The sequence below is a fragment of the Pan paniscus genome, chromosome 8 (assembly GCF_029289425.2).
Source record: "Pan paniscus chromosome 8, NHGRI_mPanPan1-v2.0_pri, whole genome shotgun sequence".
Lineage (NCBI taxonomy): Eukaryota > Metazoa > Chordata > Mammalia > Primates > Hominidae > Pan > Pan paniscus.
In genome coordinates, this window is record NC_073257.2 from 57,899,644 (window position 1) to 57,926,316 (window position 26,673).

At 36.5% G+C, this 26,673-nt stretch overlaps 1 protein-coding gene and 1 long non-coding RNA gene across 5 annotated transcripts in view; one reads left to right on the plus strand and one right to left on the minus strand.

Moving 5' to 3' along the window:
• Positions 1-26,673, minus strand: part of LOC117974454 (ras suppressor protein 1-like) — a 120,343-nt gene that overhangs the window by 55,272 nt on the left and 38,398 nt on the right. The window lies entirely within an intron of this gene.
• Positions 433-22,084, plus strand: LOC134731127 (uncharacterized). Of its 4 annotated transcripts, none has more exons than XR_010113236.1 (4): positions 433-12,425; positions 12,736-12,797; positions 13,433-13,555; positions 15,333-22,084. It is a non-coding gene; the product is annotated as an uncharacterized LOC134731127 (long non-coding RNA). The 4 variants fall into 4 exon arrangements; XR_010113235.1 differs by having other exon boundaries at positions 13,458-13,555; XR_010113234.1 differs by having other exon boundaries at positions 433-12,797.

Genomic DNA, 26,673 nt, shown 5'->3' on the forward strand with positions numbered 1-26,673 from the left:
AGTGGCACTGGAAAGATAAAGCAAAGGCAGAAAAGAGGTACAGTTAATATGGTTTAGTGATTATTGAGTTTAAAAAGCTAGGGGACAGATACAATCTCAGGTCATTCATAAGTTTCCAGATTGTGCATGAGCATTTACAATGCTCATGGGGAAGGAGTAGGAAATTGTCAGGTTAACAGAGAAGAGCAAACAGTCATGGGACAGACCAGCAGTTTTCTTTACATGATGAGTTTAATGAAACATTCATGTGGGATATTTTCAGTAGGTAATTGGATTATAGGCATTTCTAGCTGGAGATAGAACTCTGGTTGGAGATGTAGGCTTAGAATAATTTTATTATAATTATTGGGCAAAGCCATAGATCTCAATGAGCTTATCCGTGATGCAGAAGATGTAGAATAAGAAGAAAGCCATTGACAAAACCCTGGGAATATCAACATTTCACAGAGTCAAAGGACTTGGTAAAGGAGACTGAGCAGTGGCTAAAGAAAAGTAGGAGAGGAGTCAGAGAAAGTGATGTTGCAAATTTTTTTTAAATGTGAGAATTTCAAGCAGTAAGATTACTGAAAAGTGAATTGGATTTAACTTACAAGTTCTTCAGTGGTAATCTGTTCAAAAGAATTATTTTAGAGTTGTTAGGTATACTGTTGATGTGGTTGATATTTCTGTTGTCCAAGAAGAAATCTCCCAAGATCCTACCTAACTTTTTGTAACTAAAGCAGCATACATACACAGGGTCTGGGAAATTATCTAGACTGGTGAGTACACCTGCCAACATTTTTCCAGAATTGTCAAAACCTAAGGGTCATGTGTGAGGAAAAGTGTTGTCTTTTTTATCTGTTTCTTGTGGATAGTGGAGATCTGTGTTGTGTGTGTCTCTCACACGAACACACACACCCACATACACAAATAAGTATAGTAATTCACCCTTATCCATGGGGAGTATTTTCTAAGACACCCAGTGAATGTCTGAAATTGTGGATAGTATGAAACCCTATATATACATGCTTTTTCTATTTATGCATATTTATGATAAAGTCTAATTTATAAATTAGGCACAGTAAGAAATTAACAATAACTTATGATAAAACAATAACAATATATTGTAATCAAAGTTAGGTGAATGTGGTCTCTCAAAGTGTCTTGTATTGTACTCACTCTTCTTTTTCGTGTGATGACTGTGAGATGATATAATGCCTGTGTGATGAGATGAAGTCAGGTGAATGAGGTAGGAGTTGTCATGTGGCGTTAAGCTACTAATTATTTCTGGCTATCTGACTACATATCAGAAGGTGGATCATCTGCTTCATGTGGATCATTGAGCCATGATAATGTTGATGGTTGGGGTTCAGGAACAGACCATTTTGATGACTAATGGGCAGATAGCATATACAAAGGGATGATTCATGACCTGGGTGAGATGGAACATGATGTCTTAATACTTCATCGTACTCTTTAGAATGACACATTATTTAGAACTTATGACTTGTATATTTCTGGAATTCCCCATTTAATATTTTTGGACTATGGTTGACCATGAGTAACTGAAATCATGGAAATCAAAACCATGGCTATTATATTGTGAAACATATGTTTGGTCTTCAACACTGTTTTCTGGCATACAACTCATAAAATGTTTAGAATCTCCAAAGTGATGTCTTTGTATGCTAATAATTGAGTGATGGCTGGCAGTCCCTAGGTAGCTTCAGGATAGGAGCTGGTCACAAAAAAGAACAAGGCATGATTACTGTGTTGGGACTTTCAGCCCCACCCCTCAACCTCCTAGGAGGTGAGAGGAGATGAAAGTTAGGTCAATTACCAATAGCCACAGATTTGTTCATTCATGCCTATGTAATAAAGCTTTCTTAAGAACACAGAAGGACTGGGATCAGAGACCTTCCAGATAGTTGAATGTATGGAAGTGTTTGGAGGCTGATGTGCCCTGGGAGGGCAAGGAAGCCCCATGCCCCTTCCCCTATAACTTGCCCTATGCATCTCTTCATGTGTCTGCTTTGTGATACCCTTCATAATAAACTGGTAAATGTGTTTCCCTTAGTATTTGGGGCACTCTAGCATGTTAATCAAACCCAAAGAGGGAGTCATGAGAACCCCAACTTGAAACCAGCTGGTTAGATGTTTCAGAGACCGATTTGCAACTGTCATGGGAGGGCAGTCTTGTGAGACTGAGCCCTCCTCCGCCTGTGGGATCTGAGACTATTTCTAGATAGACAGTGTTGGAATTAAATAAAGGACAACCAGCTGGTTTCTGCTTCAGAATTGGTTGCTTACTTGTTGGTGGAGAAAATCCTCCACACATTTGGTCGCAGAAGTCTTCTGTTTTGATGATTGTTGTGGTGTGAGAGCAGAGGGAAATCATGTTGTGTGTGTTTCTTTCTACACATAGAGCAGATAAAGAGTGACTACTGTATACTCTGTTCTAACTGCTTCTAGTTCATTTGTCTAGAAATTGTAGTTTCTAAGATTGACACTGTCCACTTACACTAATTCTGCTAATAATATAATTTTCTGTCAGTCTTATAGGGTTCTGTTTGGATTATGACTATTGTATACTGTAGTTCACTTGTAGATATCAAATTGTGATAAATTCTATCTTTCCTTGCACTTGAGAACTATAAAGGAGTGGAAATAAGAGTTGTTAATGCATTAATTTCCTACCAATATTATGCTTAATAATAATTTTACTATAGTCTCAATGTATGGTCCCAAATGAATGCTTTATGACAAATCATCTGAGTCTTTGTAACAAAGTATTGGAGTATTATTGCTTTTTTAAACAAGACCTGAATCATGCACGAAAGTGTGCATGATTCTTTTAAATTAAGTTGAAGTCTCATGATGTCTCCCAGGCTGCTTTCAGACTCCTGGGCTTCTCAGGTGATCCTCCTGCCTCACCTTCCCAAGTAGCTGGGATTACAGGCATGTGCCATCATGCCCTCTTATGTTTTTAATATTCTGTATTTTTTATTTATATTTGTTGATTTAATATATTTTACTTTTTTTCTTTAATAGTGGATGTGAGTTCTGTAGAGTCTATATTCAGGTAAGACTTTCCAGTTTTTTAAAACATGTATGTTAACTCAGAAAATATAGAGAAAAGAAACCACTATCTTTTGAGTGTTCTACTCTGGGATAGACAACATATTATGTGCTTAATATGTATTATCTCACATAGTCATCACACAGTTTTGCAAAGCATCTGTGCTACTATCACCTACTTTGTATTAACCAGGCAAATGTGGTTCAGAGAGGTTGATTAATTGGCCTATGATTTCATAGCTAAAAAGTAGCTGACCCTTGAGTTTGCCATCAGCCTACCTTGCTCCCAAATCCCTTCTCTTGCCCCAAGGCATAGATTGATGGAGACCTGTGCATCACTAGAATCAAGGTACAGGTCCAGATGGGATCAATTCACAAAGTCACATTTTGTTATACGTTACCTCTTTTTAGAGTTTTCCCTTAGAACACTGGTTAATCCAAGACTTTGTTCTAATATGTTTAATAGTCAAAGTGATAACCAGTACCTTGTTTTTATTACCAAAGTTTTTAGAGCAGACCTTACTTAGCTGTGGCCACAAGACATAGGTTTTTGTTTCATAAGCAAGACCTGGTGAATCCTATAGATGAATTATTTTACTCTTAGTGGAGAATATCTACATATAGATATATTAATCATATTTAGAGGCTATATCTTATAGATTTCTCTATTTACTGACTTCCCAGTTTAGTTTTTCTTCAAAGCAGTACCCTGCCTAGTTGCATGCACTCTTCATTTTTTTTTAGAGTCTTTTTTCTTCTTCCATGACTTTTCTATAGTCTTTTCCTGATTACTTTCTTCTCTGCTTTCCTCGGTGTTCTTTTCGTGTATGATTTTATTCTTTCCACCAGCCCCATTTTTCTATAGCTAAAATTAAAAGCACATGGAATTTTAGGATTGTAAGGACTCTTGGAGACTAACCAAAATACTTTCATATTTCAATCTGTATTTAATATCCTGGAAAAATGGTTGTTCAGATGGAGAATCTGAAACTCAAAGTGACTTATTTAAATATCAGAGGTAGCAGAAGTAATATTTAAACTCATTTCAAAGCCCATTACTCTTGTTTTTATAACATCATGTAAGTGAGTGTTTGAATAATAGAAAGAAAAGGGAATGGGTCTAATTAAACAAATGGAAAGGGATAAGAATGGAATTAGCTGGAGAACCCAGTGGAAGTAGATAAGAATGGAATTACCAGGGAAAGGCCAAGTTTGAAGAGAAACAATCCCAGGACTGGTAGGAGTAAGGATTTTACCAAAGAGATCAGAATATTGGATCTTATGACAAGTTTGATGAAGATAAATTAGAGGAACAAAAACACAGATGACATTGGGAGTTATCTAGAAAGTTATACTAAAATAGGGTTCAAAGGAAGTCCTGAATTAGGTCGCTGCTTTTTTGCTTGTTTAATTGGAGAAACGGACACACTTCATGCTTTCTATTGAAAGATTAAAAAAAAAAAAAGCCGCTGCAAAAAGTCTCTGCAAGCAGATAGAAATGTCCTATTGTGTTCTTTCACCCCAAATCTCACAGGAGTGGCTTAGAGCCCCTTGAGTGCTAGGGGATTGAAGTTTGCTGAATTACATAGATCTGTGGCCCAGGGCAGGTGTCCCCTCCCCTTTGCCTCTTTTTCCAAGCCTCTGATGTCTTACCCATGTACATGTAAAGCAGGGGTAAGATTGGCTGTCAAATAAGTCATGGTTCAGTTGGGTTTTTGATAACATGCTTACGCTGGAGGTGAATGACTGACTGAGACTCCATTTAGTTGTTTTCCAGGAACAGGTAAATACAGAGCTTCTAGGTTGGTCATTGAGTTTATCTTTTCAGTAATCTGTGCTTTGATGAGCAGAATATTTAAAGGTTGGAGACTGCCATGAAGCTCTGCAGAAGAAAGATCTGGAAGTGGGAGACACTTTTACTATATATAGTGGCTCCCACTTCCAGATCTTTCTCTCTGTGTAAATATAGTATTTAGAGAAATCCAACTATCAGGACTCAGTTTTTCTAGCAGTCTCTCTCCTTGGGTATAAGTACCTATGAAGATTTTTAAGGCTTTTCTAGTTTATGTAGACCTGAATAAGGAAAGACAAGTACAAAATAAGTAATTAGATTTTATTATTTTTAATGTTTCAATTTTTGTTGAGAAAAACATTCCCAATAACAAATATACATTTGTGTTTTGACATTTGTAGGTTCAGCTTTTCAACATTTCAAATATTTCAGGGCACTCTCTGCAGTGTTTTAGAGTGAAGGGAAGCAACAGGGCCTTCTTAAGTGGTTTTTATGCTGAAAAACAAAGAATGTCATTTTCCAGTGACACAGATTAGTCTTTGAATCAGAGATAGATAATGGAGAAGAAACAAGGTAAATGTATCTTTCTACCTCATTTTAGGTTATCAAGTTTGTTCCAGTTTAGATATCAAAAGTTATGTCAGCCATTAAGTAGATTTTCAGTTCGTCACTGAGGACAGTTTGTGAGGACGAATTATACTCAGGGTATGCCAATTATATTGGCTATCACTACTTATTATGGAACTAAGAGTCAGTCTTCATTGGATGTTATAGGTTGGGGAGGTAGAGTCAAAAATAGGTAACTAAAATCTTTTTTAAAAACAGAGGGCATATTTTAATTATACCAAGAAACATGATTTAATATACAAAGACTGATTTTTCCCAGATTTTGGTTTTTGTTTTCATTTTTTGGAGTGAGCACCAAGATATGAACTAGCAGATTTTCTTTTTAAATATATGAATTTGCTTATTTTTGTTGTATCTTTTTTTCTCTAAAGTCTGTTCAGCAAACTGACTATTGAAAATTCACAGTCTACAAAAGTTAAGGAAGACTTTAATCTTGCTACCAATGTAAAATGGTCTGTTATGAAGTTGATTTTCTCAGTTGGAATCTAGTTCTGTATAGTATTTACTTTTCATGTTTAGCAGTGGTGTAATTACCATTATTTCATGTTGGTAATATAAAGTTGGTCAGATAAAAACATTTTATGGAAATATGAGTAGTTGATTTAAAGTTTTTTTTTTTACTTTAGTAAATAACAAATGATTGGTAAATATTTTGAGGGTGTGAGTGCCAACAAAAGCAATGGACTGGAGAATACACAGTGATAGGAACATTATATTAGAAAAAACTTTTCCACAATAGAGAATATATAAAATCTGGTAAAGGTTTATTTGGATAAGTGTGCTTACTGTGACTTTTAAAATTATTCTATTGTCACTTAAAAGACTCATGCTTAAATTTATATTTAATGGATCCAGTTACTTACTATAGTAATCAAGGAATCTCTCTGATACTGTTCAGTTCCAAAACTGTGCCACATAGCATATAGGGGTTTTTTTGCACGTATTATTTTGATATCATGTAGTTTTTAGGGGAGAGCTTTTTCTCAGTTTCTCTTCTTGGTTCTTTAATTACACCAAAATAATATTAGAAATTGTGAAAATTTTTTGGGGCATGGTGGTACATGCCTGTAGTTCCGGCTACCAAGGAGGCTGATGCAGGAGGATTGCTTGAACCCAAGAGTTTGAGACCAGTGTGGGCAACATAGCGAGACCTTATCTCTAATTTTATTTTTTATTTATTTTTTATTTATTTTTTTGAGATGGGAGTCTCGCTCTGTCACCCAGGCTGGAGTGCAGTGGCGCGGTCATGGCTCACTGCAACCTCCGCCTCCTGGGTTCATGCCATTCTCCTGCCTCAGCCTCCTGAGTAGCTGGGACTACAGGCGCCCACCACCATGCCCGGCTAATTTATTTTATTTATTTATTTATTTATTTTGTATTTTTAGTAGAGATGGGGTTTCACCGTGTTAGGACAGTCTCGATCTCCTGACCTCGTAATCCACCCTCCTCGGCCTCCCAAAATGCTGGGATTACAGGCATGAGCCACCACGCCCGGCCTATCTCTAATTTTAAAAAATAATTGTAGAAATTTAGAAATGTAAATTCTCTTTCTCAGAGTCTGTATTATTAAGGCATGCCAGTGTGTTTTCTAAATTATTTCATTAAAAGTATATTTTACACTCTTCATCTCAATGAAGAATGCAGGTTTTACCCCAAATAAACAACCAGTTTATGGAAGCAGAGATTCTTACTAAGCATATGGTAGGATTTTAATTTCAGAATTTTTAAATTGTAATTTTTAAACACATTGTTCAAAGACTTTTTATCACATTTGAAAATTTTAAATTTTGGAAGATTTTGTATTGAGTTGTTTAAATAATCGTTTTGAAGTTCTTGCATCACTATAAGATACTGCAGGTTAGAAAACATACTTGTGTGCAGCCTAGTGTACCTAGAATACAGTCTTGCCTATAAAAAGAGTTTTAAAAGGTTTTCAATGTGAATAAATAAGCAGAAAAATGAATTTTTATGTAATGAAATGTTACAAGTAAGATAATATGCATAATATATCTTATAATAAAATCTAATGCATTTCCAAAATATGGCTTAAATTTATATTTTCTTTTAATATTTAGAATGCATAAATTCATGTGAGTTATCTTGAGAAAATATGTCTTAAATAAGAAAATAAATCAGAGGTATGTAGTAAACAGGAAAGAAGGTTACACTATATCCTCCAAGTGGAGTTTAGATTAAAAAAATTTTAATATATTTTAGTCTCAAGTCATGTTTTGTTTTTTGTTTTTTGTTTTTTTTTTGAGACAGAGTCTCTCTGTTGCCCAGGCTGGGGTGCAGGTGTGCAGGTGGCATGATCTCGGCTCACTGCAACCTCCGCCTTCTGGGTTCAAACAATTCTCCTGCCTCATCCTACTGCGTAGCTGGGACTACAGGCGTGTGCCATCACACCCAGCTAATTTTTGTATTTTTAGTAGAAACAGTGTTTCACCATGTTGGCCAGGATGGTCTTGATCTCTTGACCTCATGATCTACCAGCCTCGGCCTCCCAAACTGCTGGGATTACAGGCGTGAGCCACCGCACCCAGCCGAAACTCATGTTCTATTAAACATATCATTTCAAGGAATACATTACTCTTTAGAATTCTGATTACCAAAACTTTCTTCAGGTGAAAAGTTTACGAAACATTCCTTTTTAAATTTTGTCTCTCTGTAGTAAAAATGTTCTAGCTTTTAGGTATTGGCTGAAGACCATGTTTAATTAATTGAGTGTCTTATTATATAATAATGAAATTAAAATCTTTATTACACAGGTATTAACAAAATAACTAATTGTAATGCAAATACTGACCAGCATTATAGGAATATATTATGAACAGAAGTCTGTATTTTACGTATTTCATCACATGTCTTATATAGTAGTTGTTTTTCCTTTTCTTTCATGACTGAAGCTCATACTTGATTGACTGGTTATGTCTCTTGTTTGTTTCTCCCTCCTCCTTCACCTTTTAAAAATGATTTACCCCAGACTTTTTTCTCACAGAATACATTTCTTCAGTGTCTGCTTTTTAGGGCATCTCTGTCTCAATTGTCAGCATATTTATTTACAGGTTTCTATTTAGTTGCTATGTATTATTTTCATTAATCAATCATTGCCGCCCCCCATGATTTATTCTTTTTTTTCTCTGTTTCTTGGAAGAAGCAGAATTTATACAATTATTTATACTTAGCTTTTTGCCACACAGAATAGAAACAACCTATGCTATTTCAATGCAAACCCAGTTAAATAAGGTACTATTAAAAACTAAGCTCTCACACTTTTCCATACAAGAGGTAATTAATACAACTGTAAATTGTGAAGAGATATTTCAAAATATAACATGTAATTTAACATTTTAAATTTTAATTATTTCTACAATTCTATAATCTATGTAATGGTAAATTTTTGTCCTAGGTTATTTTGGTTAAAAAAAAATCTAATGGATACCACCATATTTGTATAATAATAAATTAGATGAAGGGGGATGAAAGGAAATTATTCATTGAAGAAGGGTAAGATAAACATAGAGACTACATGAGAGAGTCAAGATGAGACAGACTATTATAAAAACACAGCAAAAATAGTGGTTTAAATGAGAGCAGGAACTCTCTAGAATAAAAGATATAATAATAAATTATTTAAAATAAAAATTAAGAAAACATAGCCAGGTAATAAAACACTGCTCAGGTGTTTTCGACTGACTTATAGCTGATTTTAACAAAAAGCTGAAAGAAAATATAAGGATGAGTATAGGTAAGAGCAATTTGTACTCTTTAAAATATCTAGTAGAGAATAATTTGAATGTTTCTAGCATAAAGGAAAGATAAATACTTAAGGTGATTAATATCTCAATTATTCTGATTTCATTATGTGAATGTATTAAGTTATTATATGTACCCTCAAAACATATACATTTATATTGTGTGAACAAAAAATTATTAACAAGGAAAGAATTTAATTCTCACTTCATGTTTTATATTTAATCTAGTCATACTTATATTAATGCAGAATGCAAAGTTAAATTGGTTTTAGGCCTTGTCAGCTTTATTGTGAATTATTAATTTTTGACTCTTTGGTTTCTGGTTTAAGATTTCTAACTTAATGTTTGACATATTCTTAGGTTATTTAACTAGTTTATCCTACTCTTTGATATAACCTTGGTAGCTGTTTTGAATATTTTTGTTAATAGAGTATAAATAAATAAGCATTTTATTTAATCTTATTAAAATTAAATTTTCTGATCATATGAACAAGGTTCTTAATCTGCATCTCTTAAAAGAGAAAAATCTTTTTTCTTGAGACCACCATGGCTAACATGGTGAAGCCCCGTCTCTACTAAAAATACAAAAAATTAGCTGGGCGTGGTGGCGGGCGCCTGTAGTCCCAGCTACTCGGGAGGCTGAGGCAGGAGAATGGCGTGAACCCAGGAGGCGGAGTTTGCAGTGAGCCGAGATTGCGCCACCGCACTCCAGCCTGGGCCACAGAGCGAGACTCCATCTCAAAAAAAAAAAAAAAAAAAAAAAAGAGAAAAATCACTTTTAAGCTACAACACTCTCAAAGAAATAAATGTAGAAATTATTAATCTCTAGAAATATTCTGACATCTTTTGCTCATAATATCTGTATGTAATGGTATTATATGCACACATCAAATGAATGTAATCAATCTTCGTGAATTTTTTAAAGTAAACTACCTATTATTATAGAATCATATGTAAGGAAAATTGTTAACAGAGCAAACAAACTTATCATTGGAAGAATTTTTTTGCTCTTAAAAAATATCTCTTGCAATCGGGATATTTTATATTATTTCCAGGAAGCCTTAACTTTAGTCTTCATAATTATTAAACCTTGCATATATATTTGTTTATTTCTAAAACTCAGGAATCCTGTCGACTTGAATTTTGTAGTTTCTTTCTTCACTTCTCCTGTAAATACTGGATCCTGCTTGACAATCATAGATGTATGTAAAAACTATTAAATCTTCAACTTGAATAATTATTGGTTAATTTTCTTTATATGAGATCTTTTCTCCAATTTTAAACTACCATCCTATATGGTGTAAATAGGCAATGTGAGCTAGCATTCTATTGTTTACAGGAACATAAGAAAAACATGTGAATTTTAAAACAGGGTTTCACATTTCTATCTCACTTTATAGTGGTACTTAAAAATGCCTCATAATTCTATAATTAGGTAAGCATTTCTCTTGTACAATTAAAAATTTCAAAGTTAATTTTTATAAAGTTTCTTTTGCAGAATCTTGGTGTTTTAGAATTAAATGTTTTCATTCAATTCAAAGATGCATATTGCAATGTTTCAGAAATAAATATTTACCTATATAAATAAAATTATTTTCTTGAAACAAATTTGGAAATATATAACTGAGAAACTTAATCCCATGTTTTTGTCTCTCCTTTGATTTTCTTTTTCTTTTTTTTTTTTTTTGAGACAGAGTCTCGCCCTGTCACCCAGGCTGCAATGCAATGGCGCGATCTCGGCTCACTGCAACCTCCACCTCCCAGGTTCAAGCGATTCTCCTGCCTCAGCCTCCCGAGTATCTGAGAGTACAGGCATGCGCCTCCACGCCCAGCTAATTTTTGTATTTTTAGTACAGACGGAGTTTCACCATGTTGCCCAGGCTGGGCTCAAACTCCTGACCTCATGATCCACCCGCCTCGGCCTCCTAAAATGCTGGGACTACAGGCGTAAGCCACTGCGCCCGGCCCGATTTCATTTTCAAAAATTCAACAGTCTGCATAGGTTACTTAATTCTACCCATTTAGCCTATCTTATAAATATTTATCTTATCACTATGTAATTTTCCTCATGTAGGTCATCTACTCATACTCCAAATGTATTTATCCAGATCTTTCTTCCAAGCCCCTTGGGTGCCCCAAATCTTATAGGTCTCAAACTGAAAGCATCATTTTTATTCTGTTCCTGTTTTCTGACTCTTCGTAATCTACTCTGTCATCTGGTTTCCCCATCCTAGGAAATAACACCTAGGAAGTAGCAGTGAAACACTCAAGCACTTAAACCTGCACTTCAACCCTCCCCCACATCCTAAACTTCAACCCTTTTCCATGTCACCCATCCAGTCACACACCTAATTTTGTATTTTCTACCTTCTTATAATTTTCCATATCTTATTACCATAATTAACTCTCTACCTATAATTTTGAAGTACTCCTTTCTAGTTTTGCCCCATCTCCCCATGTTCATCTATCGTTACATCGCTTGAATGGTCACCTTTCTAAAATGTATTTGTAATGATGTAACTCATCTGCATATTGAGTGAATACCCATTACACGAAGGGGTAAGTTCACATTCTAGCGTGACACATATCTTATATGCTTTGGCCCCATTTTATCTCTTCATCTGTTTCCTCTGACTGTTCCAGTTTTATGACATCATTTTGGCACTCCTCAATTGCCATGTTGTTTCATGCCTTATTATTTTACACATGCTATTGCACCTAGAGTCTTTGTATCCTGACTCTGCACTTTGTCTGTCCTTCCCAATATGGCCCCATTATGGCAGCATTTTCTATGCTTTTCAGGTAAAACTGATTGTTCTCTCCTTTGTGCCCTTATGTATTATATTGACTTAAATTGTAGAACTGGTGAATTATACTTTTCTGTTCTTGTTTTCACATGTCTCTAACATTTCTTGAATATAGGCCAGAATCTATCTTCTGTGTATATTTCCTGCTTCTCCCAGGATAGTGCCTGTGATTCGATAGATACAATGTATGGGTTTTTTTGTTTGTTTGTGTTTTGTTTTGTCTTACTGACAAATTGAGTGAATGAGTGAATAAATACAGTTTTTTCTGAAGTTGTTTTTTGGTGCTTTTTGGTTTTTGTTTGTAATAGAAGGAAGCAACAAAGACAGCAACTGAACAACAAGAAAATGATGTTGGCATTATTGAATGAGCGCCATAAGATCTAACAAGTAATGACAATTTTCTTTTTTTATACCAAAATAATAGGAGGGGTAAGTTAGTATCTCTGAAAATTTTTCTATGCTTAAGTGCTATTATTTAGAAAACAATTTTATAGACTGAAATACAATGTCTACCTTAAAAAATACTTTTTGCTATCTTTCATCATACTATCAATTTTCTGAACCTGCTTTGATTCTGAAATTCTATATTTGCTATTACTTTTTGAAATATTCATAAATGGAAATAGATTTGTATATGTTTTTATAATTTACAGTAATAAATGTTCTCATATATGTGTCTGTGAATACCATTTTGTAGATAAGATGCCCACATCAGAGTCAGGACAAAAAGAAGATACGAAATCACCTTCAGTTTCTGAGGTACCGTGTATTGTTGTTGTTATTTTAAAACTTAAGTAATGAGTAATCTTAAAACATAAAAAGATGACTTTATTGTCTCACGTCTGCATGTGTCCATAAGAAATTTTCTGACATTTATCAGAACATACTTTATAATCATATGCCAAGTAGATAACAGCTGCATAGTGCAATTCTGCTAATTTGAAGGATTAATTTACAAAGCCAGTGTAGAATAGAGCAAAAGAAAATAAGGCATAGAAGAAACCAGGAATCTATTTGAGTTCTGAAGGTAAGTTTGTCTAAAAACAAAATAATTTCTCTGCATTCATTTATGGGCAAATACATGATTCTGTGTATATCTAGATGTATGAAAGCTTTACTTGGATTCAGGGAGAAAGAGTTTAAACTGTAGTCTTAGTCTTGCTCAACTTGGAACTTGAAAAGATAATGCCTGGGACTTGAAAGTATTGGTATATTTTGATTATCCAGTATAGATCTGAAGGAACATTTCAGGAGTTGGATAAACGTGAGAAATAGGACACCTGTAAAACTATAACACAACAATTTGGTTGAGTAGTATTTTAATAAGTAGACATTCTTTTCACAAATAGAACTCTTTGAGTCCCTTTGTGGCAGCCATGTTTGCAACCACATAGGTATCAGATAATGATGTATTCCAAGGTCACAGCTATGGATGTGGAAGAGATAGGAAAGGCCTCACCACTTAAGATAGAAGCAGCAGCTGCATAGTGGTAACAGCAATGAGTGGATGTCAAAAGGTAAGTCTGTATTTTGATTCTGTCACTTACTAGCTATGGGAACTTGGAAAAAATCATTTAACCTAATCAAATACCAGTAACCTTGTGTATAAAAATAGTGCTCATATCTACCTCTTAGGTATGTGTGATGAAATAATGTTGTAACAAATGTGAAAACATTTTGTAAACTGGGAAGTCTGTATCCAAATGTAAGACAAAACGATCAAAGTGGCATTTATGTGAAAGCAGAATTGTTAGCACAAGAATAGGGAGTAAGAACAGGCATGTGGATTTCTAATTTTGGGTAAGAGGATGGTAACTTTCAGCAGGCTACTACTGCAGATTTTCCATAGAAATATAGCAGTTTGGAAAATTAGACTTTCCTGTTGAGATTTTCAATGTTTTGACCTGGAGTAATTTCTTTCTAAGTACCAACTGTGTGCTAGGCAGTGAGTCTCTGAATATCCAAGATGAGGGATTATGCTGCAGTAGTAGGAAGATAATAACAAATGAAAAACACTTATAAATCACTATACCTTTTTCTTAAAAACAAAACAGAGAATGTTTGGTTAGAGAAAATTGAAGAACTTTATAATTAGCATGGGTATGGGAGTGGCAGTGGAATTCTATGGTCAGAGTAGATCTTTCTGCGACTGCCATTCAATCTCCTGTCTCAAAGATGAGGAGTAAGCCATATGAAAGTCTAGGAGGAAGACATTCTGAACAGAGAACAGTGGACCATATTTGTTCATCATTTTGTTCTTAACAACCTAGAATGACTAGGAAGCAGAAAGTGGGGTAACCACCAACATCATCATCATCCTCATTATTCTAAGGTGAAGAAAAATCGGCAAATATGTCTGGCACATGTTAGATGTTTCACGAATACATGTTTTTATTTTTCTCTTTTTATGAAGGCTTGCTCTACTTTTCTGAAGTTATGTCTTAAGAATCAATTGCATACTTTATCTAATGATTGTTTTCATTTAAAAATAACATATATATTTTCCTTATGAATCTTTCATTTTATTCAAGCAGTTATCAGCACAAACTTATCAAAATTATTCTTATTAAGCCTTTGTTTTCCTAAATGAAACAGATTTACAGAGTTCTTTTCCTACTCCGCATGACATACTCTGAAAATTCTCTTCATGCCATGCATAGTTTTTAACAAAAATTCTGTAATTATGCATATGTCAAATGTTTAATCATATTGTATTTTGTTTGCAATGCCCTATTATTTTTGGTGAGGACTACAGTGTAAGGCAGATACTTTGAAGTTAATTCGTTTTGAAATATACACACAAGTGAATTTTTTTGGGAATATGATTTATTTTTCATGCTCAGTAGCCACATGAAGATAAAAGATAAGCGTGATCTACAGAGCATATGCAAGGTTTTCTCTTGAAATGTCTTGGTTTTCAATATGTGAACAGCCTGAAATCTAATTGCCTTTAAAGTAAGGAAATGTGTTTTAAAAAAGATTTGAAATAAAAAATATTGATGCTTGTCATTATTTTTAAATCGAAATTATTTATTGAGGCAGAATGTGGTGGCTCATGCCTGTAATCCCAGTATTTTGGAAGGGAAAGGTGGGTGGATCACTTGAGGTTAGGAGTTTGAGACCCACCTGGCCAACATGGTGAAACCCTGTCTCTATTAAAAATACAAAAAAATTAGCCAGGTGTGGTAGGCAATCAATATATATTTGTTCAGTGTATGAATTAGTGATTGTTAAAATATGCTGTCCTTTATATCCCAAAGTACTAATATATTTTATTTCTATCTCCTCCTCAAGACAGATTCAACTAACCTATCAAAATTCTTGGGTGCAGTTCCTTCTCATGAAAGAGCAAGGGAACTTAAAAAATATCACTGTGAACAACTTACAGCAAAAATAAAACAAATGAAAAATAAGTTTTGTGTACTACAAAAGGAACTATCAGAAGCAAAAATAAAATTGCAGTAAGTGAATCAAAAGGTTAAATGGGAACAAGAGCTCTGCAGTGTGCGGTATGACATCCTAGTTTTAAATAAATATTTCAACTATTTATACTAAAATTATGTAGGATACTTTTTGTAATAGCTGACTTACCTTCTGAGGTTTAACTGCAGAAAAAAACCTGTCTTGCAGAGTGTCAAATTCCTTTAAATAATACAAGTTCTTAACTTTGAATACTTCTACTGATAATTAAATGCATATTTATTTAAATCACAATTTTAATGACTATATAGAAGGCCATTATTTGGAAATCCCATTATTTACTTAACAAATTAATTTTTTTGATTTTTAATTTTTTGTATTATAAGTGCTGCAAGGCATAACTGCAAGTAAATATTTTTCTACCTTTCTAATTATTGACTTGGAATAAATTCAATATAAAAATATTTGGTTAAATTATAGGAAGTTTTAAAAAGTTCTTTGTTCATTACTTCCAAATTGTTCTCAAGAAAATTTATATTCATTTACAGTTCAACAAAGAGAGTGTGAAACGGCCATTCCTCGCCCCCCAAGGATCAATTTCCTTTAATTGTACACTTTTAATCTTAATGTGTATGGAATATAAGGAAAATACTTGTTTATATTTTTAATCTTTTCCTTTCAGAATTGTGATAACTAAAAGTGCTTGTTACAATGTCTCAACTTATAAATTATAATTCTTAAAATTATATTTTTAAAAATAGAATATCTATAGAATATTCTCAGGAAAAAGGAAATGAAAGGGCTTTGGGAAATTTTATCTGTCTAAATATAAGCAGCACTAATATTGCGGGAACTGGCCAGCAGCCCGCAATGCAACGGGGCTCCTTCTTTGTTCCCAGGCGGATTGGCAGGTTGAGAAATAAAAGACACACACAAGATAGTGAAAGCTGTGTCCAGGGGGGTCACCACCTTCTGGTCCTGTGATGCCGCCAATGCACTGGATATACCAGCATTTATTATTAAGTTTAGTGAGGGTGGGGATAGGTTAGTGAGGGATTTATGGTCATTTGATTATGAGGTGAGATGGTCACATGAGGATGAAGTAATTTAACATAACATCAGTATGCAGAAGTACAGTATACAGAGATAAGAATTTACAATATAGTGTGTGCATCAGCAATTTCTAACAGAGCCTTAAAACAGAAACAGTCTTTCCATAACCTATGATTAGCAAGATATTAATCACCAGTAACAGTTGCAGCAAAAGCTGGTTGCAAACAATCCATAGAAACAGGACGTGAAGCTAGACAACTGGTTAGACCACAAATTCTCAGAAGAGAGTATGCTTTAACCCTAAAGAGGCCTAGAAGAGCCGAGGCAAGATAAGGGCATTTATAGCCCCATCTTATCCATATGAACAGGCACCCCTCATGCGTTCGTTTATAGGCTCTCCACAAGAGTCGCATTCCATTCCCAGAGCTATGAACATCTGCTTTTCTGGGATAGGAATCATGGTGATGTGAAACCTCCGACTGCATATCCGTTCATAGGCTCTCTGCAGGGGGAAGCATATCACGCACTGTTGGCTTATTCTGGCAGTCCAACCTGGCATTATCTTTACACAATCCTGCATGCAATTTTGTATTTATAATAATCAGGAGTATTTCATCTTTTATTCCAAAGCAATAGTTTCAAGGGGTCTCCCTACACACTAAGGCTTCTAGTATGGGGTCTTGTATAGGTTAGACATCAGGGTGTAAATCAAATTTTTGTATGTAGTCAAAGTGATTAATCTTTTATTTTATGCTTTTGCATGTGTTGTAATCCAGGGAAAGTTTGTTTCAATTCTGAAGCTCTTAAATTCTCTAGTCATTTCTTTTTTACTTTCATGAATTCATTGTGTTCAAATAAATGTTTGAACTTTGGGGAATTTATGCTCTATAGCATTTGAAGTTTTGATTCAATGGTTCTTCAACTGATACCTACTTACAGAAACCCTTTCAGTGTATAAATGTACAAATTATTCTTTAAGAGGAACCATGATATCCCATTTTATTGAGTGCTAGCTAAAAATTTATTTTATTTAGGTTTCTCACACTTATGAAAATGTAAATGATCTCTTACATGAAAATGGCATGTTGAAAAGGAAATTGCCATGCTAAAACTGCAAATGGACATACTAAAACATCAGCACCAGGAGAAGGAAAATAAATACTTTGAGGACATTAAGATTTTAAGAGAAAAGAATGCTGAACTTCAAATGACCCTAAAACTGAAAGAGAAAACATTAACAAAAAGGGCACCTCAGTATAGTGGGCAGCTTAAAGTTCTGATAGCTAAGAACACAATGCTCACTTCTAAATTGAAGGAAAAACAAGGCAAAGAAATCCTGGAGAAAGAAATTGAATCATGCCATTCTAGACTGGCTTCTGCTATACAAGACCAAGATAAAGTGTGACATCAAGAAAAAACCAAGAACTTGCTTTCCACAGTGCTCATTTGCAAGAAAAATGAATGTTGATGTGAATAATATAATATATAACAATGAGAAGCTTCATCAACCACTTTCTGAAGCTCAAAGGGAATCCAAAAGTCTAAAAATTAATTGCAATTATGCAGGAGATGCTCAAAGAGAAAATACATAGGTTTTAGAACATGCACAAAGAGACCTAAGTGAAACATAGTGTCAAATGAAGAAAGCTGAACACATGTATCAAAACAAACAAGATAATGTGAACAAGCATACTGAACAGCAGGAGTCTGGAGCAGAAATTATTTCAACTACAAAGCAAAAATATGTGGCTTCCACAGCAATTAGTTCAGGTGCATAAGAAAGCTGATAACAAAAGCAAGATAATAATATTCAGTTTTTTGAGAGGAAAAAGCAACATCACCTCCTAAAAGAGAAAAATGAGGAGATATTTAATAACTGTAACCATTTAAAAGAATGTTTATACCAATATGAAAAACAGAAAGCTGAAAGAGAAGTATCAAAAAAAATAAATATTTTTCAACCTTCCTGAAAGAAAATTTAAAGTCATATTTGGCCTTAGATAAATGCTGAATCTAGTTTAATATAGATAATAAATATATTTACCATGTCAGCTTAGAAACATGGCTTATTTCCACCAAATGCAAGTTAAAGCTGAGAGACGTTTAAGACATTGTGTCACTTATGAAATTTTAAGAATTTAAGTTAAAGGTTTTTAATAGATTAACATTAATGACATTGGCTTATACTGCTGAAATAAAGGTTTTAATATCTCTTTGTGGTCACATTTTATGACCACGATGAAGCAGATAAATGGGAATGCCCATATCAGCAATGAGTATTTTGAAATTGATTCAACAATTTACTTTGACAGTTAATTCTAAATTTTCCAGAGGAACTGAAGTGTATTTGAAGTATATTTTGAAGTGCACATTTCTGCATCTTGTAATACTACTTTTTCAGTAAGTTTTTGTATATTTTAGTTGGTAGAATTTTATTTTCATTTATGTCAATTTGACTTAAATCTGAATATATCTGAATCTCAAATTATGTATTGTTATGACATCTTAATTTTTTAAAGCCATCTGTGTTTTATTAAATAATAGCTTAGGACAAATGTAGTGGATTTTAGCAATATCAAATTTGATTTAATCATCCCACTGGTATTTATAATTTACTTTGAATATTGTTACAAATAATTTGCTCATAATTTCTATTTCAAGGCTCAAAGACTGTCATGTGGATAGAACTTTGTCCCAGAGAAAGATCATTGTAGCTATCTGTGATTTATTAGCTTTGCATTGGATCCCCATTTTTCAATTCATGGGGGGTGGCAGGGTTCATGTATAGTACAAAAAAAGTGAGTAGAGGAGAGAAACTTAGCAGCTGCGGTCAGGAGGGATGTGGAGACCAGGTTACCTAGGGCCTCTAAAGCCTTTGAAACAAAAATACTTTTATTCTAAGATAGAAACCTGTTGGAAAAATTTCACCAGGTGATTGAGTATGTGAGGAACTTTGATGTTGATTTGTGCTTCAATAAAAAAGAAGGAAAGCATTCCACAGCATAGAATTTACCACCACTAGTCCTGCCCACATATTTTCTTGACACTTCAGTAAGTTGTGAAGCATTACAGATTCATTAGGGGACAAATGACTAGTGGGATGAATCTGTTGTCTAGTAAGAGAGTACCAGTTTGGCAGGAAGATAATACCTTCTTGTGTCCTTAAGTGGATTCAGTAATAAGCAGGAATGTGTACACATAAAGAAAATAAGCTGAACCAATATATTTGGGGATATTTTTGAAAGTAAATATTGTTAATTTGATAAGGTGATTTACAAATCAATAACAAACATGTCAGGTCACTGTGAGACAACTTCAAAAAAAATTGGCTGATCTCAATAAACAATGTGTGTCTGAGGCTTCACTAGAAGCTGCATCACATTATCACATTAATCTCAAAGTTGAGGTACAGGATTTAATGAAAAAATGATTTCGAATTGAAAGTCAAGTATGTATTAAAAGTAACATGCCAACAGTGAATCTATAGCTGGTGAAATTATATAAATTGTTTTATGACACTAATCTCCATGGGGAGACTTCTTTTATATGTTCATTATAATTAGTTGTATTACAATTTTATTATCATTATAATGTGCTTATTTTTAAAACTGTGGCTATAATTCTGCAATGTTTTTCTTATAATTAAAAATTTTCTCATAATATCTACCCTCAAGAAGGTTAAAAATTATACATCATTTATCCCACAAGTTGAGAGACTATTCTTCGGATAAACAGTATTTTTCAGTGATTTATGTTGCCATGGTGAGGCAAGCGGTATTTAATCAGAGAAGAATGTTTAATGGAATATTCCAGAAAATTATCTGTCTGAGAGGCTGCCTTAAATACTTCCTAAAATGCTTGCTGAAGAGTCCGGCAAGATGAATATGACTTGGAGGCTGGGTGGCAGGCCGGTTTTTTGGAGGCCAGCCTAGAGCCTGCCTGCATGGGAGTCTGGTCGAATGACAAGTCTTCTGGCAGGGGGAGAGGCTTGCTGGAACGCTGATCGAAATGCTGGCTGCATGGAAGGCCAGTCTTCAGGCTGGCTGGCTGGCTAGGAGGCTGACATAGAGGCTTGCTGGGAGATTTGCCAAGAACCCGGGTGAGAGGCGGCCGACTAGGAGGCTGGCAGAGAGTCCGTGTGAGAGGCTACCTCAAATTCTTGCTAATTTTGCTTGCTGAGGGCCTGGTAGGCTGAGTCCGGCTAAGAGCCTGGTTGTACCAAGCTCGCTTGTTAGGAGGCTGGCTACAAGATCCCGTGAAAGCCTCACAGCTCTACTCAACAAATTTCTCTAGAAAGAGGCCGGAGTGTCCAAGGGTTTCACTAGACCACACTTTTTACTGATGTTGGGCCGGATGTGGTGGCGATTAAGGGCAAGGGCGAGCGGCGGGGGCTGGGGCTGGGGCTGGGGAAGGGCGAGTGGGAGGAGCGGCCTCTCTCTTAAAAGGTGGCTGCAGCCATGCAGAGGCTCTCTGCCACTGCTGTCAAGGGCGTGACAAGCCTGGAGCGCCAGAGAGCCTTCACTCAGCTGGTCTACCACCAAAGACTCTTAAGTCATCCACTATAGGGATATCAGAAAGATGCACAGAGCTGCCTCCCGGGGCCACGCCTGGAAGCTTGCAGGCGATGATGTGAAGACGAGGACCATCGACCTGAACATAAAAGATGCGAAGAAGAGGCGCCGTGCCCTGCCTGAGCTGGGGCTGCAGGAGGAGGTGACAGCTGTAGGAGGATCGCCCCTTCAGCGTGGGGTGTGGTGGGTGCCCCCGGGACAAAGGCAGCAGGTGGAAGAGTGGGTCGGCAGCGGGGTGGAAATCTTGGGCCCCGGTGTCTGGGCCTTCTTCCTGGGCAGGCCCCCAGTCCTGGGATGGGGGCGCCCTGCAGGGCAGAGGGACAAGGCCACCTTAAAATCAACCCCAAACTTTGGCTGCCTTCTCCTTCACTCCCACTGAGGCTGTTGGAAACGCTGGCTGCAAGGGAGGCTGGTTTTGAGGCTGGCTAGTCAGGAGGCCGCCTAAGAGGCTCTCTGAGAGGTGTACTGGGAGGCTGGCCACGCCATTGGTGGCATGGGAGGCTGATTCTGAAGCTGGGTGGCTAAGCGGCTGGCTAACAGACTTACCTAGAGGCTGGCTGGAAGGCTGGCCAAGGCGCAGGCTGCATGGGAGGCTGGTGTACTGAAGGACTCTCTTGAAAAGTAGCATAGAGACTTGCTGAGAGGCTGGCTCACTGGGAGGCTGGCGTAGAGCCTGTGGGAGAGGCTTTCTGAGAGGCTGCCATAAACGCTTGCTAAAAGGCCTGCTGAGATCCTGGCAGGCTGAATCTGGCTAAGAGTCTGAATGCAAGTCTGGCTTGTTAGGAGGCTGGCCTAGAAGCTGGCTGCATGGGAGGCTAACCAAGAGGCTGGCGAGGAAACTGGCAGAGTGGCAGATTGTCTGACTGTGCAAGAGGCTTGCTGGATGGCTGTTAAAAACGCTGGCTGCATGGGAGGTTGGTCTGGAAGCTGGCTGTCTGGGAGATTCGCTTAGAGACTTTCTGAAAGGCTGGATCTGAGGCTGGCTGTCTAGGAGGCTGGCCAAGAGCCTGCGGGAGAGGCTGTGTGAGAGGCTGCCTTAAATGCTTCCTAAAACGCTTGCTGAAGAGTCCGGCAAGATGAATGTGACTTGGAGGCCTGGTGGCAGGCCGGTTTTTTGGAGGCTGGCCTAGAGCCTGGCTGCATGGGAGGCTAATCAAATCACGAGTCTTCTGGCAGGGGAAGAGGGTTGCTGGAATGCTGTTCGGAATGCTGGCTGCATGGGAGGCCAGTCTTCAGGCTGGCTGGCTAGGAGGCTGACACAGAGGCTTGCTAGGAGGCTTGCCAAGAATTAGTTCAACCATCGAGGAAGGCAGTGTGTTGACTCCTCAAAGATCTAGAAGCAGAAAGACCATTGACCCAGCAATCCCATTGCTAGGCATATATCCAAAATAATATAAATCATTATATTATAAAGAGACATGCACATGTATGTTCACTGCAGCACTATTCACAACAGCAAAGACATGAAATCTACCAAAATGCCCATCAATGTTAGACTGGTTAAAGAAAATTTGGTACATGTGCACGATGGACTATCATGCAGGCCTAAAAAGAAACAAGATCATGTCCTCTGCAAAGACATGGATGGAGCTGGAAGCCATGATCCTCAGAAAACTAATGCAGGAACAGAAAATCAAACAACACGTATTCTCACTTATAAGTGGGAGCTGAATGATGAGAACACACAGATCCATGAGGGGTAACAACACACAATGGGACCTGTTGTGGGGGCAGGAGGAGGGAGAGCATCAGGAAGAATAGCTAATCAATACCGGGCGTAATATCTGAGTGATGGGTTGATCTGTGCAGCAAACCACTATGGCACACGTTTACCTATGTAATAAACCTGCACATCCTGTACATGGACCCCAGAACTTAAAAGCTGAAGAAAAAAAAAATAAAGAAACTTTAGTGCTGTCCAGGGATGCACACTGAACAGAAAAAATGGCATGATGCTTGTGATTTGCTTTATAATATTCCTGTAAAGATAGATGAACAGATAGATGAACAAAATGTAGGACAATCTTGATCACAGAAATTGAATAATGGGTATTTTAGTGTTACTTTTACTATTTTCTCTACTTTTGAATAGGTATACAAATTGTAATTAAAAGATAAAAATAAATATATTAATCCCTGCTTTGAAACCACATACAAACAGTACTCTGAAAAGATTCAAGCAATTTACATGGTACTATATGGATCTCCCTCGCACCTCTGTATGTAACATTTAAATATTTTGCAACTGGCCAGGCACGATGGCCCATGCCTGTAATCCCAGCACTCTGGGAGGCGGAGGCAGGTGGACCACCTGAGGTCAGGAGTTCAAGACCAGCCTGGTCAACATGGTGAAACCCTGCAGGAGAATTACTTGAGCCCGGGAGGCAGAGTCTGCAGTGAGCCGAGATGGCGCCACTGCACTCCAGCCTGGGTGACAAGAGCAAGACTCCATCTCAAAAAATATAAATATAAATAAAATAAAAGATCTTCTTTCTTAAATTCTTACTTCATGTTATTAGCACCAAATCTGAAGGGCTCCATTACAGAAACTCTTTGAAATAAGAAACAAATGTATTTTTGAGAAACCACACAAGATGTAGTAATTATCATAGCTGTTAAAAGAAATGTGCTCATAAACAAATAACAGTAAAGGATTAGAGGCTTTCGGTCACACCAGGAAGTGATATTAATTATAATTCTTCTGTTAATTCTGAAAGAAAATATATAAACCTACTTCTAACAAACTTCCCATAAAACAAAACAACAACAAAAACTCTTGGAGTTGAGAATGAAAAGCAGAAGTTCTAGAAAAGCAGAAGTTCTAGAAGTTCTAGATAGCAAGCAACTGTGGAACGCAGCGCACTGCCTTCTGCACTGCCCAGTTTCTGGCACCTGACTCACAGGTGCCAAATGGCTGCAGGATTACGACGTTGGAAGTAGTGAATATTTCCTCAATACGTGCAGTGGTTCATAGCAATGAAAAATCTAAGATTTCCTCTCTGCCTTTCAGGAGCTTTAAGGGAAGCAGCAAATACTACTAGCTTCTCACAAGTGGTTACGTTCCAAGATCCACCTAAAGCCATGAGCAGTACAAAGAGAGCCAAGCTTTTATTGTTTACAAGTAAATGATTAATAAACTGTTATTAATAAACTATTGTTTTAGCTATAATAGCCAAAATATTTTCCAATGGCCATATGATGTGAGCAAAATAACTCGACAGTCTCCTCCTTCTATGAGAAAGAAGTAAGCTTGCTTGGTGGCAAGGGTCAATGATTCTATTAGGTTTAGCTGATTCTTTATCTTTTTTTGTTAGGGGCAGGGTCTTACTCAGTTGCCCAGGCTGGAGTGCAGTAGCCTCAAACTCCTGGGCTCAGGCAATCCTCCCATCTCAGCCTTCCGAGCAGCTGGGACCACAAGCACATGCCACCACACTTGGCTAATTAATGCTTTTGCAGAGATGGGGCCTCACTCTGTTGCCTAGGCTGGTCTCAAACTCTTGGCCTAAAGCCATCCTCCTGCCTCGGCCTCTCAAAGTGCTGGGATTCCAGGTTTGAGTCACTGTGTCCAGCCAGGTTTAGCAGGTTCTTTTTACCATGCTCAATTTCCAAAAAAACACAGGAGGGCAGAGGTGAGGCCTCTCATGCAGATCCTTCTTCTCAGGTGTCATCTCCTCACGAATCCTAGTGACATCACAGTGGTATCTCTAATGATAAACAATGTTCACCACCTGACCTATTTTATTGCATGACTTAAAAATATAATGATTTGAAACGTGGGAGAGACTCTTTATTGATCACTGGCTGATTTATAATCAAGTATTAGGGGAGATCAAATATCACAAAAAGTAATGAGGAGTAGAAACTTAAAATTTTCAATTTTTTCAATATATGAATTTTTAGAGACTTAAAGTAGTATAAATAGTTAAAAACTAAGTACATGAATCCTGCAAGTAACATACAAACAGTGACCTAAGTTTGTAGTTGCCAAATGAGTTGCACCTAAAAGCTGGTCTTTGAAGACTCAGTGAGTGCCACGCACCCCACTTCAAATCCATAGGGATATAAAACGTCTGACAAATGCTGAATATGGTAACGACATGACATAATAAGTAATTAGAAGCTCCCAAAGGGGTTCTAGCACAGAATAAGCGCTAAATAAATAAATAATAAAAACAAGAAAAATGCTTAGTACCTTAATAAAGTAGTAAATAATAAAAAATGACAATGATAATAACAAGGAAGATACTTAGTACCTTAAAGATACCTGACAGTTATTTGTTAAGTGGACAAGTGGATAAATAAAAAACATTTTTTAGGAAATTCTGTTGGAAAAAATGCAGAAATTCAATAGGGACAGCTCTACTGTATTATGAGCACCTTAAAGACCCAGACTATGTGTATTCCATCTTTGTCTCCTGCAACTTGCAAAACCTAACTTATTGTTTGATAATTTATCCTTTGATAAATATATAATAAAGATGTGCTCATACAGTTCATATTGTACCATGCATTGTGTCACATTTAGATATCACAGTAGCATTTTTGTTATTGTGAAAAATGTTTGTAATTTTATTATAATTTGTTGAGCCTAGAGTTAAGCTATTTGAATATTGATAATGATAATATTTTGGCTATTAGAAACAGAGTATCTTGTTGTAACAAAATTACTATTAACACACTAATTATCCAGCAGATAGAACAACATATCTTGTTCTAATGAAGTAAATATATCTTATTTGGTTTCAGCTTGGAATGAAGTTGATAATAGTGAGACCTTGTAGGTACAAGACTATGTAACACAACCTGCACTTCTCAACAAAAAATTGCTTTTCTGACTTCTGCACTCAGTAGGTATCTTTGGAAAATAATCTCCTATTGGTACTGAGGCACCCTGGCTAAGTTTTGTAATTCTTGTTGACATTTGTTCATGGTGCCAGAAAAGTATTATTAAGTATTATTAACTATTCTAAAGATAGTTACTTTTCTTTAAGACAGAGTCTCGCTCTGTCACCCAGGCTGGAGTGCAGTGGCATAATCTCGGCTCACTGCAAGCTCCGCCTCCCGGGTTCATGCCATTCTCCTGCCTCAGCCTCCTGAGTAGCTGGAATTACAGGTACCCACCACCAAGCCCAGCTAATTTTTTTGTATTTTTAGTAGAGACAGGGTTTCACCGTGTTAGCCAGGATGGTCTCAATCTCCTAACCTTGTGATCCACCCACCTCGGCCTTCCAAAGTCCTGGGATTACAGGCGTGAGCCACCGCGCCTGGCCAAGATAGTTACTTTCTTAGTGACACAAGTCACTATGTCACAAAGTTGATCCTTGAATAAGGGTTTTCACTGTAGGAGCCCACTAACAGACAGATTTTTCTTTTCCTTTGGCACTGCAAGATAGCAAGACAAATCTCTCCTCTGCCTCCTCCTTATCAGACTACTCAATGTGAAGGCAATAAGAATGAAAACCTTTATGTATAATAATTCACTTCCACTTAATAAATAGTGAATATATTTTTTCCTCCTTATAACAGTTTTCCTCGAGTTCACTTTATTGTAAGAATACAGTATATAGTACATATAAAATCGAAACTATGTG